This window comes from Nomia melanderi, chromosome 9 (assembly GCF_051020985.1).
Source record: "Nomia melanderi isolate GNS246 chromosome 9, iyNomMela1, whole genome shotgun sequence".
In the NCBI taxonomy this organism is placed as follows: Eukaryota; Metazoa; Arthropoda; class Insecta; order Hymenoptera; family Halictidae; genus Nomia; species Nomia melanderi.
Genome location: NC_135007.1, coordinates 2652470 through 2667040, shown reverse-complemented (window position 1 = coordinate 2667040; position 14571 = coordinate 2652470). Strand labels below are relative to the sequence as shown.

The following is a 14571-nucleotide window of genomic DNA, read 5'->3' as shown; positions in this document are numbered from 1 at the left end:
CATGTGATCAATGAGGCTTCGTCAAATGCGATTATGTAGCTGTTGGTACGTAGAAGTTTCTCAGTTTATTTTCTTGAGAAATATTGTGTTTACACGAGCTATATTTCCAAATTACACATGCATTTATGACCTGGAATATCTTCTTACTTTTTTATTAATCCTCTATAAGCCGAATTGTTCTTCGTGATTATAAACAAATGTATACAGTATAAAATTAACAAATGTTAATCTGTAAATACAAATCAACAATGAATTCAATAGTTTTAATAATTGTATTAAAACGAGTGTACCTTGTAATTTTGAAATTACAATGACGTTGAGCTTACACGTTTGAGCATATAAAGGTTTAAGTTCGTTAACACTAAAACTACCGAGCAATTAAAGCGACTTATTTCTAATTTTTTTATAGAAATTAAAACAATACGTTTCTTGAGATTCGAAGGGTGTCTTAGTCTTGTAGTCGTGCAAATACACGAATTTAATTGGAAACCTTTCGCAGAAACGCATTCATAATTTAAATACTTGCAAAATAGAAATTCTGAAGTGGGTTAATTTGACCCGTTCGGTAGGTTTAGTGTTAATTACTTAATTTTATTTGCCATTTTGCTATGTAAAATGAACAAGATGCCAATATATTGGTATGTAACTTCAAAGTCACATGGGACTATAGAGGGTTAACAGCGATGATTAGAAAGCAATTTCTTTATGTAATATGTTAATCTTTACGCAAAATTTAAGGACTAATTTTCGTACAGGAATATTAATATGTCCAGTTGGTTTTAACATCTCAATGGGAACAATCGATCATCGACACTACAAAGATTATTAAAGGGTTACTCGGAAGTCAAAATATTATATAATAATGAATTATTTCTTTTACTAGTTTCAATATTATAATAATAAAAATATATAATTGTATTTTAAAACGTGGATTATTCTGAAATCATGAAAAAATTACTTTAAACAAAAATTCTTCTACACCATTCTTTTCATAAGAAACAATGTTTCTTATTAATTTACATGTTTACATATTGTCTAATTTGTTTACCTGATTATGCACCCGCGTAATAGTATTATACGCAATTAAGTGCATTCATTAAATTTTTATATATCATTTCTTTTCAAAATCTACGTATATTGTAAATTTATTATAGATGAAAAGCACTGCCTATAACTTTTTCATGAAACTTTTTAGATGCATCCATTAATAATTAAAAAACAGGACGACCATTTATTCCACATACTTATCGAAGTAACCGATCTCGCTATGTAAAAAAAAGTGAAGTAGCAAGTAAACTTTATGAAGAAACGACAAATGATTGACAAAGATTGATTGACCTGCATCGCTAAATTCAATCTTCGATCATGATAAGTTAATTGACTCCACTTATCAACTGTCGCAGAGTTAAGTTTGACATCAAACATATTTAGGTACAGTAAGAACCCGTTTAACACAGGGGTTACGTTCCAAAAGGTAAGCGCTAAATAAAACAGCGTTGAACGTGATCTTCCTAATCCCTTGCCCTACGATTTCTCTCCGAATTGTGATCGATGTAACTACTTTATTATTAATAATTTATTGAAAATAAGTGAAATATAAAGAGGAATAATATTTAATTTAAATTCAAACGAATTGAATAATATTTACGTTTGTTAAATTCTATTTGGATTTCTTTGCCACAAGTCTGATACTGTACTATAGGGCAAGGGGTTAACAAGTAAATAATTGGGATGGGCAAAAATAATAATTTAAAAAATATACTATTCTCTGCTTTATTTTGTGGCATGCATTATGTAAGTAGAAAGGTTTGAAAATTAATGTTAAAGTGAATAAACAAAACATATACAATTCGAAAAATAACGCCTTATAGCGAAACAGCGATAAAGAGAACAATGTTAATCCATTCGAAACCAAGATTTTTATTTAAAAACATTCCCTAGGAGCCAAGACTCGAAATCATTACTTTCACCATTACTGTTCATTTTTTATAATCCCGACGATCTTGATTGTGGGTCGCTTTTTTGGAGTCTTAATTTTAAATCAATACTAATTTTAATTTTTTCATACCTTTAACTTTTACTATTAACTACTTACTTTTCACTCGAGAGGCACCTTTCAGTTGTCATTCAATTTGACTCAGCAACATTATAAAATTTAAAGTTCAATATTAAATTTTTTATATTATATCAACACATGGAACATCGAAATAAAATATTTTTGTTCCTCAACACTTTCTCTACTACAAGCCCATTAATCCACTTTTCAATTTCGAATGCTTAATAATTGGTAACTTATTAAAATTACACTGATTAAAAACAAAAGCAATTAGAATGACATTACGAGATTCCCTTATGCTTTGATTTTAAAATTAGGAAACTGCAGATGAAAATATACACTCCTACGCGATGACGAAAACCGTATTGGTAGTTGCCTAATAGTTGCTTTGATCAGGAGTGGTAGATATAGTGTTAATTTATGCAAAATATATCTGTATGTTAATTTACAAATAGTATTATTGATATTTCATAAAAAATATACTAAATATTTGTCTCAACAGATATTGCAAAAGGTTAACTAGTAAAATGAGCAACCTTTTATCACTAACTGATATTAGAAATTCAGGAACATTACACGCAAGGTGTGAGATTGGTCTTTGTAATAAGATACTCCATTACACACCTGATGTTGAATTCATATTAAATGAATCAATGCGTTAAACATTAAGCTCTTTTTTCTTTGCTTTCTACTTGGGCGACACGTAAATTAAACAATTGCGATTATACGTAAGTAACAGACATAACAGAAAAAATTCTTTCTTATTTAGAATACTTTAACATAGATTTACAAACATTTAATGTACAGTTTGTTCTATCGTTTTTCGAAAAATTGATATTCATTCATTTAAATCTTGGAAATTAGATATTTAAAAGATTAGGGAACACATTTGCGTAACTGCATCAATCAAAATCGAGTCAAGCATTTACCAAATAACGTTCATAAAATTCAATATACGTCAAATTGACTAATTCCGTAAATCTGCTGTTAAGGAAAATCTTTACAAAGGACACGAACGAATTTTTTAATAGCATATGAGTCATAAAATACTGTTTCTCAAATTTGTTTCCCAAACTTCCTCGGAACCGACGCGTAGCCTAAACAGAAAGTTCACTGTCGGTCCCTAGAGACCAACACCACGCTCAATGTGTTAACACATTTGCGACCACATATAATTTCCCTAAGTCTATAGCTGAATACCGTAAGAGTCTGCTATGCAAACAATACAAAATGATATAAAATTAGCCCACTCACGCAGCAGTTATTTCCTATACTTCGTAGACAAAATACGCTTACACTATTACAGAGAAAAACAAAAAATATAACGTATTAATATTTATTAACACACCACGACAAAATACAAACATGCACAAGTCTAACGCGTTATTTTCCGCGAATGAATTAATGTATATAATATAAAAAGTATACAGTAGAACTATATTATCAATATTTAACTATAGATTTTGAAACGACACAAGATCAGGTGATCAGTTGTCTCTCTCTTCTTGGAAATGTAAAATGACATAAAACTCGGTTGCCGGAATTCAGCTAAAGAATTGAAAATTATGTAGAACTATAATTGGTAGATGACTTAACGTCTAGTGGAACGGCACAGGGCCAAGAGGTGCCTTTCTAGTCTAGTTTTATATCTTTGATTAGTTATGTGTAACCGTATTGATCAATAATAAATTAGTAATCGCAATTTCAAGAATTAAGAAATAATACCAACAGGAAATTACATAAGAAAAAATAAAAACTCATCAATCAGCCAAATTCCTAGCCATCAAGTGATCTCCTAACAGTACGTTGCCGGTCTCAAATGTATTAACACTAAAACTACCGAGCAATTAAATTAACTTTTTGAAATTTTTTCATAGACACTCTATGAGCGCATCTATTGAAACTTCAATTGATTTACTAATCATTATTAATTATTAATTATTAATTTTTTAAATAATTTCTCAGATAAACATCTATCTTTTAATCATTGCGGAAGGAAGGAATCAGAAATGGGTGATTTTAATCCGTTTAGTAGTTTCAGTGTTAAACGGGCCCTTACTGTCCTTGTGTTAACTCACGATCAGACGCAACCGTTATTCCAGCACGGTCATTCCTTCTTCGAAAGGGATGATTCAAGAAAAGTCGGGCATCACGTTGGACAAGGCGACGCGTCGCAGTCTGAAGAACATTGACTCAGCACCGGGGTGCATACGTTGCGAGCCATTCGAAATTCCACGAATATTCTCCGCCGCGTCGTAAAAGCCACCAAACACGCTGAACATTTTTCACCCCCTCCCCTCGAGCCGCCCCTAGCACCCGTGGCACCTATTGCCACGTGATCGCGGACTTTCCCTCTCCCGCGACCGGCTGCTGGTTTAGAATAACCTGAAGCTCGGAGGTTCGGCCCATTCGCAAGTTCGATCCCGAGTTGTTCGTGTTCATCTTCCTTTCGCCTCTCTCGGGGAAACCGTTTCGAAAGCTTCGAGAAACCGACGTGAAACTTTCATTCCATGATGGAAGTCGCTAAAGGTGCGTGGTACAAATTCAATTCGACTCTCAATCGACTCCTTTTCATTCTGCTTTCTAACTGGATTTGTCGCGGTGCCCGTAACAGAACGCCCGAAGATTGGATTTGAATTTCGAGCGCGGACCTTGCCTTCTCCGCTACTTTCGCGGAAAACTCTTTCGCCCCTACGCGGCTTTCGCGAAGGGGAAAGAACAGCTCCGAGATTCAATAGGGAATGCGATTTAACGTAGAAACGATTCCGTGAATGAATATTTGTAAACATTCCGTTCAGCTTTTGGGGGAAGATTTTATTGATGTTTGTCACGCAATGTGATCGATGTACTGTAATTGTCAGTCGTTGTTTAGAACGAGAATAGTTTATTGTAAAAAGTCTTTCGGCATTTTTAATATTTTTCATCGTTGATTCGAGAGGATTTTACAATTACTATTGCTTTTATGATGGTATTACGTACTATTTTCACGTGAGCTGTTTTGAAGGATGTAAATATGCATTACTGTATTCGTTAATAGTTTTTTATTCTTGTGCAAATTGATGCAAGGTTTCACCGGATTCATATTGTCTAAATAGATGCATGTACATTTTTCTTTTAAAGTAAAAATTTCTGAATGCCATTTTAAATATTGGAAGTACAATGATTGTCATCAGTTTGATTGCATACATAAAGTTAACTGGAATTGTAGAAATTTCGTTAGACTGTGAAGATTGAACAGATAAAGAACCTTTTTATTCGAAATTGCTTTGCTCGTCAAGTCCGAGCGAACACTGTTTTATTGAAACGCCTGGAACTGCGGATAATTCCATTTTAATCTAGAGGATAGTACCACTCAATTTAATTCTGCCGTTCTTGTCCTTTAAAACTCATCTGTAAATGTAGATTTTTTTTTAATGCTTCCCTTGGTATTTTTCCATATACAATGCCGCTTTAACCATTATGAATTTTTATTCGATGAAAACTGCTTTATGCATTTCATCAATGTTTTTTAATCACTTGAGGAACTTCGAATATGATCATGGTTACGTGCCTCAAGGTAAAAATTTAGGATATTATGAGTATATACATTTGCATTCTAATCTATTAGTGCTTATGAATTCATATTGAAACAAAATTATAAATCGGGCGTTCCAACCCACAAATCATTTTGTCCATTTAATGATCTCTCTTTTTCGGTCTCAACTTTTCTTTCATCTACTTAAATCAAGTCAACCTTGAATATTATTAAAAGTAAAGTTAAAATAATTAATTGAATACCGACAACGCGTATTTTCTCTCTCAAAAAAATACAACTTACTAACCAGTCAATACATATTAATACCAAAACAATTTTACCTTAAGTGACAGGCCGCATTTTATTCGAATGAATAATAAAAAATGATAATAATAAATAAAATTTTATTTGGTATTAATGAATAAATAATCAATCGAATAAGAATTTATTCAAATAAGTAATCACATAATAATTTGTGTCGGCTGTTATGTGTATGCCTTGTAAATTTTGTGACGTATATATAGTAAATATAATAATTCTTTTACACATTGTTGTATAATTCACAATTAATATTTTTATCTGTATGTTAATTCTGAAACTTTATTACTGTTTGGTGAATTATTCATTGATGCTTAGCTAAATAAATTTGACATTACTACCTCATGTTATATCAAAGAAACATGCATTGTACAACTAGATACTCGTTAGAAATTATTTCACAAGTGTATTATTAATGCATCGTTTAATTAACTAGCATTAAATAAATACCTAATATTACTATACACTGAACCTCGCCATAATTCAAGCAAATAATATTTTAAATCTACGAAATACATCCTTTTATAAATCACAATTTTTTGATTTAGTTCTGCAAGGAAATCTAAATCTTTACTACACAAATATCATTATAAATCCTCAGAATTTCTAGAAACGATCAAATAACAGTAACTCTTTGTCGTGAAATACCTCCATAATGGAGTGTTCGAGTTGCAATATGAAAATCGGAAGCTGCAAATGTTTAATTTTATCATTCAAACAACAAAAGATTAATTATGTGATTATGAATTAGAGCTTCGATAATTCAATTTTCTATGGGAAGTCTTCTTGAAAGTTCAAAAAATTCTCGTTCGTAAAAGTTTAAAATACTGATTATCATCAGCATGTGCCAGCACACGTATTCGATCGAACACTACTAAAGGACCAATAACTCCGACAAAGTAACATCCACCTAACCTAATGAAACTCCTTCTATTTTCCAGCAAACGAGTCCGCCGACAGCCTAGTCGAGCAGTCGCTGAACGTAACGGCCGAGTCAACGTCCGTAGCCACGATGAAGTCTGTGCAGAGCGTGCAGACGAAGTCCGTGATCGAGTCCTCGACGTCCATAAAGTCCGTGAAATCGTCTTCGACCAGGTCGCATCAATCGATGGAGTACGAGGAGACGGTCGAGTACAGCGATTAAGCAACAAAGCATCACCATTCAGCAAAGAAACCCCATTCGACGTCGTTCCACGCAGGAGAGAACCGGGCGCGGTATTTTCGATTCGGCTCCAACGTGGATCTCCGCTTCACCGTTTCCCCACCCAAAAATTCGTTCGCGTCCACAGGATTCGAGACGGAGCACGGCTGGAACGGTTCAGAGAATTTCTATCGCGTTCCCGTGAACCACGCGAGGCCGATGTTTTGATCCGGTCCCATGAAACCACGGACTGTCCTTCTCTTATTCGCTGTATTCCCATTCGAAGCGAGCCAGGAGAGGAACGTGCGTACCCTACGAATGAAGTACACTGACGCTGCAGTTAAGGGATGCAGCTGGGACCAGATGAAAGAGAGCACACACGAGGGTCGAGTCGGGTCGGGTCGAACGACCGATCGACGACGGGTCAAGGCGTCCATTAATCGGGCTACGGTACGGAAATAGCGGGTCGCCGCGATGCGTGATAATGAAAAGAAGAAGAAGGAAACCGAAGAAATGTTTTGGAAGCCTCGGCCGGCGAGCTGGCTCTCCTCCAATCGGCGTGGTTCACCGCCAAATACCAACTCGAGTTTTCTTCCCAGGACACCACTTCACTCCTCTGCCTCTCTCAGTCGTCTGTTCGATCCTCTTTTGAATAACCCACTCCGTCATTGTCACGTCATGATCCCAGACTTCAACTGCGGCCGTTCCATAATCTTTGTATAATAAAGTTTCTAAGATATTGGTTCTCTTATTCGTCCGCCTTGTATTTCGATCACCTGACTGGCAAAGCTTCTTTGCAGAGAAGTGGCGCGCGATATGGGTATGGAATAATAGAGCTTGTCAAATTTCAAATGCAACGTGGGCGTGTTTGAGATCACGTAGGAGAAGTTTGATGTTTTCGTGAAAATACTCATGCGTTACGATATCGCTTTGGAAATTGAAATTTTAGTTGAATTTTACGGTATCCGATTTTGAGGAAGTATTAGATATGGCGTTGATAATATCAACGACATAGTTATAGAACTAATCGAAACTTAGATGCTGATACGCGCCGCGGCTCATTAGACGATCGCGTATTACGGTAAGTGTCGGGTTACTTACTTTAGATGCAAGGAATTCTTAACTTTTTAACTGTGGAATTTGATTTGAAAAATCTCTCGTTTTATGCTAAATAAAATCAAAAAATGAAGTGTCCTCGTCAAACGCAGGACGAACGCACCTAGAATATACTTTAATGAAAAACCAAAGCAAACCAAAGAAGAATTATATGTTTATCTGAAAACATGAAGAATTCATCGTTGAAAGAATTAATATCATTTCAAGCTTCAAGTTGACGTGTATACTCATTAAACGCAGTTAACTGGTTAAGACGTTAAGTAACGGTTCCTCTTAAAGATGCTAATTAACTCCAGATCAAATATAAGAATACATTCTTTTAATATGTTTAGGGCATAATAGTAGGCTTTTTCAAGAATAAGATAGTCCAGAGTAATAAAGCGTTAATTATAAAAAGAGGCATTATTGAAATGCCACAAGTTTTTGGTTTTTTTTGCCCTGTTGATAGTTTAGCATCATATACTACGTACGTTGTATAAATTATTTGTTCGTATTAATTCTGCATTTTGAAATATTTTTATATAGAATGTTTGTGTAGTTACTAGTCTGGTTTCTTGTAAAAATAATAATAAAATACATACATAAAAAAATAAATGGGAAAAGAATATTACCGTCTTTTTGATAACATACGTGTATTTTAATATTTTATAACGTGTATTTTAATATTTTTAAAGAAATGGAAGTATCTCATTTATTCGGTAAAATGTTACATATTTTTTGAGTCACGCAAATATAAAATCGGACAAAACATATTAAACCATGCATGATATGATGTACGAGGTTAGGAACAGAAGAAATATTTAGTTCGAATATTTCGAATCATGTTATTGATAAATCTACACAATATGTTCAGTTATGTGCGATACGGCTTCCGTGCTGAAGGAATGCATTTTCCAGCTTATATGAATTATATTTTCATCACTGTGAACTTCTTGCCGTAGTACAACACGATAAATGTCGTGAACGGTCTTCTAAGCGTTAACGCGACGCAAATTGATTTCCTCTTACGCTAAGTATTTCCAAGTGCTCGATAGCTATCTACAAAAACAACAGATGATCGTAAGTACACGTCAGCAATAGCAAAGATTTTTCCATTCAGTCATTCTTTTAGTTGTCGGGAGGGGACAATAATTATACTTAATGATTGACTCATGTATAAAATATGCAGTTAATTACTTCTAATTATTAACGCTTTGAAAACTAGAATTTTTTAAATGTCTAAACATTTCTTCCATAAAATACTAGATTACGCATCAAAAACGGAACAAAATCACGTATCAAACTCTCATTATTTGAATAGTTCAATCCTTCAACTATTCAATTATTCATTCTTCGCCAAGCTTTTAATTTCAGACATCAAAACCTGAATTCGCCATTACGGCAGTATTCAATCCCAAATACATAAAATAACTTAATAAATAAAAACAGCAATCTAATATTCTTATATCACTGAGGCATTGTGTCCCATACAGCCCGATGACCGTGCGATGCCGATTTCGACCGTTCACGCGCAATTTCACCCTTCACCCTTAACCTTTCTGCATCGTCTATCGTCGGGCAAAGATGGGGAAGGAAATATCATCGGTGGAGCCAGGGACGCGAGATAATTCGTCCTGGATACAGGGCTGTGGTTCGATGTCGTTTTCGAGATCCAATTAACTGAGGTCGAACGAGACCCGTTAAAAAGGTCGGGCCAGCGTTTCTCGGTTTACGATAGGCCTGACCCCGCCGCGCAGTGGGACGGTAGGCATCTTTGAACTAAAGGGGAATCTGAACACGAACGTGACGCATTTCTCGACAAAAGTGAGATTACAGTTTGCTTGTACTGCGATGGACAAAGAGCATCCGAGCTGCTACAATCTCTTCCATCGACTGACTGAAAGATGTCGTCGTCTGGCATCGCGCCGCGTCGTTTATACACGTCGCCGAAGACTGGGAGGATCGTTTCCACCAGGAATTGAATCATTCTAGCGATCCGAGGAATGTTCAGGTGAAAATATATTACGATACGCGCGGGTTTTCGTGTCCTTTAAAATTGTAAATACAGAAGAGATAATTTTTCTTAAATTGACTCTACATGCGTTCTTAACTCCTTAACCAGTTAACTGCGTTTGACGAGTATACACGTCATCTTGAAGCTTGAAATGATACTGATTCTTTCAACGATGAATTCTTAATTTTTACAGATGAAAGTATAGTTCTTCTTTGGTTTGCTTTGGTTTTTCATTAAAATATATGCTAGGTGCACTTGTCCTGCGTTTGACGAGTACACTTCATTTTTTGATATTATTATGCGTAAAACGAGAGATTTTTCAAACTAAATTCCACAGTTAACAAGTTAAACCTTTGCGGACGAAAATTATTAGAAATATACAAAACCTTCAGCAGATAAAGCTGAATTATATATTAAATGCTTAATTAATATAAAAAAGGAAACCACGCGATGATTTCTTGCTGTTCGAGCAACTAAATTGTTTGTCTGCAACTTAGTCTTCCAAATACGAAAATTTCATCTCGCCGAAATGTCGACAGTCGTCTGCAAAGGGTTAACACGTTCACCATCACCATTTGTTTTGGTTGCATTCTTGTTAGTTGTAGTATTCTGTTAAATCAAACGAATCTTCTAAACAAAGCATGGAAAGAATGAAAGTAGAACAAATTATCGGGCTTCTAAATAGAATGCACTATTTTGTAATTTTAAATAATAATATCTATAGTATTAATTTTATTTTCGATACGTAAAGTGAACGTGATAAGAATTCTATGAACTTTAGAAAGATGTATCAACAGAAAAAATTTCTTTTATTTTATTATATAAATGTTCGTAAGCTTGTATTAAATATTATTCCAGCAATAATTTTGATATATAATATTTTTATATATAATTTCGAAAATATAATTTTGCAGAGATAAAAAAAGACTGCACTCGAGAAACATAATCTCTTTTATAAAAAATTATGTACCTTGAAAGCAGTAATCATTAATCAGTTATCAAATTTTAACACTAGAATTACCGTGTTAATCAAAATGACTGGTTTCTGTGTTCTTATTTGGCAATTATAGGTATCTTAAAAATATTAAATATCCTAAATAATTTGGAAAGTAAATAGTTTCACTTAAATATCTGAAGAAACCGAGAAAAATCTATCGTTACCATTTTCATAAGGATTACATATCAATCGCACTCAATGCTCGGTGGTTCCATTGTTAAATAATTTATTACGAAAAGAATATTTTGAAAAAGAATTATTTCTAACTGCTTTTAAAACTTCAAAGTCACGCATCGTCAAAGAGTATCAATCCAAAGAATTAATTCCGCGAAACCAAAAATAACCGTTAAGTTTCTTTCCTCCGCAGAATCTCAGTAGCTTTCGTCCTGGCACGCGCTCACGCGAGAGGTTAATTTAAATTCCTTGATATCAGAAGAGCCCGTATAAAGCAACAGCAATATACTTCCACGTGGAAGGCTTTAGGGAAGATTGAACGGAGGCGAGTCTGAAGGTAAACGCAACTCGAGATAAAACTTGGCGATTCTCCCCCCAAAAATTCAGAAGTCCTCACGAATGGACTCGCGGGGTCGTCGGAAAATGTCGCTGAAAGTTTCACAGGCCACAAAGTTCTGACGCCCACCCCCCATTTACGACTTCCAGCATGGTGGGCAGCGAGCTTCTATCACTTCTCCAAGAATTTCAGTATCTTCGACAAATACAGTAAATAAATGCGAAAAATTATCAACTTCATGGGGACATTAGCATGAAGGGATTTTAACCTTTAACGCCAAACGTGCCGCGACCAGTCAAATGATCGGTTTTAAAATATGATTTAAAATTCTGCGTTTTCTTCAGTTCATGTAACTTTATATCAATTCTTACATTATTGGATTAATCAGTTTTTTGATATTCGTCTTTCCCTTTATTTCTATTCCCATTAACAATGAAAGGTATCGAACTCGGAAGTTCAAAAAATTATGAAACTTTGTATGTAAGTAGAGTAAGTCTAGTTTAATACATTGTAATTCTTTTTTCGTACAGGATTTCAGTTTGAAGCGGTGGAACCACCCCTTGAAAGAAATGCAAATTTTTCTTTTCCGTGGATTATTTTAGGAACGGTAAGCAATAGTGGAAAAAGATTTCAACAAAAAGTACATTGTTCTTTTACTTCTACAAAATTGCAAAATAACATTTTCAAAATTTTCAGAATTAAAAAAATTTTTTTTTATTTTATTTTACAATTTTATAGACACGCAAGAAAAATGTATTTTTTGTTGAAACTTTTTTTCGCTACGCGTTACTGATCTTCAAGTAATCCAAGAGAAAGAAAAATTTGCATTTTTTCCTAGGGTTGGTTTCACCCCTTCAAAGTGTAATTTGACACGAAAAAAATTGCAATTTATTAAGCTTGACTTACTCTACTTACACACAAAGTTTCATAATTTTTTGTATTTCCAGGTTCGATACCTTTCCTTGTATGACTAATTTACCGTCTAACTTGTTTACTTTTATTCTGTAACCAATTGTTTGATTGGTTACGATAGGAATACATGCACAGTGCCGATACGTTTAGTGTTAATGAAGGTTTCACTATACTGGAATGCAGCAAATTTCATTTTTATTTCTATTTATTACATTTTCTGTAGTTTCAGATGTATTCTCTGTTTTGTTATATTAACCCATCGTTAACAATATGGAGCATTAAAGTCATGTTGACAATCTCATTTCTTCGTAATTTGATCTCGACTTTTAATTTTTACTGCGATATGAAGGTTTGGCTAAAGTGTCATTTGTGTACTTAATTAGGGACTATAATATGTATCTTAGAAGATTATCAGACTTTTACAGAACTCAGAACAATAAACAATTAATCCTGACTATAAAAAGTCTACATTTGCGACCACGTCGATAAAAACGCATATTGTCGACAGAAAGTTAAGAAACCTATCTATGCTTTCTCTACATTTGGCCAATATCCCATTGTTTTATAATGTGAATATTACGAAAGGATTACCAACCGTTAAAAGTAAATATATAGTAATGTTTATAATAGACGATTAACAAGTATCTATAATACAATATATTATCAAAATTAATTCAATGTTTCTAACTCGCACACGCTTTATATAATGAAATCGAACACCGAAAAATAGAGCAAAGAAAAAGCTACATAACTTAACCTTTAGTCAACAAAGATAATCAAAAAAGTAATTTAAAAGTTCCAATATCCATTATCTCACAGTTCATTACTCAACAAGTGCGGACGACGACCCCATAATTAACATGATGAGAGTTGAATAGGGAATACCGAAATGTGAAACGGCGGACAGGGAAAGGCGTGGAAGTGGGAATGAATTTTTTGATAGCCAATACGGCTGTACATATTTTCCTTTAACGCGACTAGCTACGCGAGACCTGGGCTGGTCGATCGAAGTGGTGCTCGTCAATTTTTCTGGCTGGTCCTCTCGCCAAGTGCACACGCTGCACTAACAATTTTAAGCGAGTCTTTTAAATTCGACTCGTTGATGCAAGAGTGTGTAACATTACTAATACGCGAAACGGAATTGATAATACTGCTCATCGAAAATAAAGGATAATTTAGTACCACGAACATCTCGTTTATGTTTGGCGATAGGAAGAAATGTTGAAAATGTCAATTATTTAGTTGAAAAGCATCGGCAGTTGTATATTAATTGAGATCAATTATTAATATAAAAGTTTGAGTACGAAAAATTTTAAAATGTATGAGAATAGATTATTAATTTTATATAATAAAATACATTTTTTGTCTGAATATCAAACAGTTATAAGCATTTATTTATAAACGTAGGTAAACTTCTAGTTCCATTTGGTGTAATCAGTTTAGTTTAAGGATTACCTTAGACTATCGTACTTTAGCATAATTTAATATCTGATTGAAAATATTGGAAATTTTGTAATATCCTGCTGCGCCAGTTTTATGCCACGTTTAAAATATCGTTTAGATAGAAGTGTATTTTAAATTATGTATTTTAAATTTTAAATTTACATACATTTTAAAATCATAATAAATGATACTTGATAATATAAGAGTGAACTCTTCAAACTATAAAACTCTGTTAATATGTCCGTCTATCATGTAATATCTCTGATTATTCTAGATACGAACAATTCCATAGTAGATTATTTATTCATTATTTGAATCAGTATATTATCTAACACTATTCACGTGTTACTCCCTCATAAACATCCCTGTGACAACCAGCAGGATTAGATAACCCAACCTGGTCAGCAACCGTCGTCTGACGGCAATTCTATTTTATATAATCTCATTACTATAATCTCATAATGTCTCACCAACCATGTTTAATTTTGCTTAAAACACGATAATACCAGCATGTATATTAAATTTCTGAACTGTATAGAAAATTGCCCATTTACCTATTACATAAAAATT

At 33.9% G+C, this 14571-nt stretch overlaps 1 protein-coding gene and 1 long non-coding RNA gene across 3 annotated transcripts in view; one reads left to right on the top strand and one right to left on the bottom strand.

The window, feature by feature from the left end:
* The window catches only part of LOC116431292 (uncharacterized), a 76783-nt gene that overhangs the window by 36772 nt on the left and 25440 nt on the right, over positions 1 to 14571 (bottom strand). The window lies entirely within an intron of this gene.
* LOC116431293 (uncharacterized) lies at positions 4416 to 7780 on the top strand. The gene is made up of 2 exons (XR_004235896.2): positions 4416 to 4585; positions 6830 to 7780. It is a non-coding gene; the product is annotated as an uncharacterized LOC116431293 (long non-coding RNA).